The 2,043-nt window shown below is 40.2% G+C and overlaps 1 pseudogene; it reads right to left on the bottom strand.

The window, feature by feature from the left end:
• Positions 1-246: 246 nt before the first annotated feature.
• Positions 247-1,548, bottom strand: LOC113900723 (annotated as a pseudogene).
• Positions 1,549-2,043: the final 495 nt, after the last annotated feature.

The following is a 2,043-nucleotide window of genomic DNA, read 5'->3' as shown; positions in this document are numbered from 1 at the left end:
CATAGCCTTGACTAGACGGACCTTTGTTGGCAAAGTAACATCTCTGCTTTTGAATATGCTATCTAGGTTGGTCATAGCTTTCCTTCCAAGGAGTAAGCGTCTTTTAATTTCATGGCTGCAGTCACCATCTGCAGTGATTTTGGAGCCCAAAAAAATAAAGTCTGACACTGTTTCCACTGTTTGCCTATCTATTTCCCATGAAGTGATGGGACCAGATGCCATGATCTTCGTTTTCTGAATGTTGAGTTTTAACATCTTCATTATTATATTTTAAATGCTAAATCAACATGGCCACGAGAGGTAATTTTTCATATCTTCAATTTGAACTTCTTATTTAAGCATTGGCCAATCTGCACTGTTTCAGCACCTCACAGAAACCGTCACAAAATTTAAGGTCACCTTGGCTCTGGGCACACTCCGAAAACTGTTTCACCTCATAGAAGCAAGGGCCATTCTGCTGCAGCTATGGCAGCTGGGTTCCCTGAGGTTCCTGGTAAGTGATGTCAGGGCTTGAAGGCTCAGCATTGCTTCCCCCACTGAAGCCCCCAGTGATGACGTGATGCAGAGTGTGGCCCACGGCAGAACCCACAGCCATCTGGGCTATCAGACCTGGCTGCTGGGGAACAGCAGCAGGGGAACCAGCGGCAGAGGGGGGAGCTGCTGCTGGTGGCTGAGCTATGGGCGCTGACCTGGGCGCTGCTGTCATCTGAGGCACGCAGCTGGCAGGAGGGGCCACGCAGGAAGTGCGGCTTCAACTTCCACTAGGCATCTTGACCGCACTGCTAAAGCAACATTGACAGGTGCATGACCCTGGCGTTTTCTCTTCATGTGAATCTTGTACATTTCTTAGATTTATTCCTAGGTATTCTCTTGTAGTTCTTGTTTTTGTAAATTGAATACTTTCTAGGTGATTGTTCATATATTGGTAAATTATTGATCGTGTTTTAATTTTGCTCTCAGCTACCTTACTAAATTGTCTAAATCTTGTAATGATTTTTAAAGTTGATTTTCTGCCATAATATTATCTCACCTGCAAAGAATAGTGTTTTATTCCTTTTCCTTCCCTTCCCTTTCCTTTTCCTTGTAATTTTCCCTCTTTTTCTCTAATGACATTGGCTAGTATTGGCCAAAGTTAAATAATACTGGTCATAGTATGCATTCTTGTTTTGTTTCTGAATTTACTACAACTCAGTGTTTCACTGTATAGTTTTTGGCATTTCTAATGATATGTGTATTTTTTCATGTTAACAAACTATTCATCTATTACTACTTTTAATAAGATTTTTTTTATTGAAAGGGATATTGAAATGTTATTAGATAACCTTTTCAGCATCTGCAAGAATGTTCACATAGTATTTCTCTTTTGATACATGTTTAAGCTGTATTGCTTAATATATTCATTCATATTGATCCATCTTTGCATTTTTGGTATGAGTGTTCCTTAATTATGACGTATATTTGATTTATGTGCTACTAGATTCTATTACTACAAATCTAGTGGAGGTGATGGAATTCCAGTTGAGCTGTTTCAAATCCTAAAAGATGATGCTGTTAAAGTGCTGCACTCAATATGTCAGCAAATTTGGAACACTCAGCAGTGGCCACAGGACTGAAAAAGGTGTTTTCACTCCAGTCCCAAAAAAGGACCATGCCAAAGAATGTTCAAACTACTGCACAGTTGTGCTCATTTCACATGCTAGTAAGGTTATGCTCCAGATCCTTCAAGATAGACTTCAGCAGTATGTGAATCGAGAACTTCCAGATGTACAAGCTGGGTTTAGAAAAGACAGGAACTAAAGATCAAATTGCCAACATTCACTGGATCATAGAGAAAGCAAGGGAATTCCAGAAAAACATCTACTTCATCCACTACTCTAAGGCCTTTGACTGTGTGGATCACAACAAACTGTGGAAAATTCTTAAAGAAATGGGAATACCACCTTATCTGTCTCCTGAGAAACCTGTATGCAGGACAAGAAGTAACAGTTAGAACCAGACGTGGAACAACTGATTGGTTCTAAATTGGGGAAGGAGTAAGACAAG

Source organism: Bos indicus x Bos taurus, chromosome 11 (assembly GCF_003369695.1).
Source record: "Bos indicus x Bos taurus breed Angus x Brahman F1 hybrid chromosome 11, Bos_hybrid_MaternalHap_v2.0, whole genome shotgun sequence".
NCBI classification, from domain to species: Eukaryota; Metazoa; Chordata; class Mammalia; order Artiodactyla; family Bovidae; genus Bos; species Bos indicus x Bos taurus.
The sequence above is the reverse complement of the archived record's forward strand: the minus strand, read 5'-3'. Positions and strand labels throughout refer to the sequence as shown.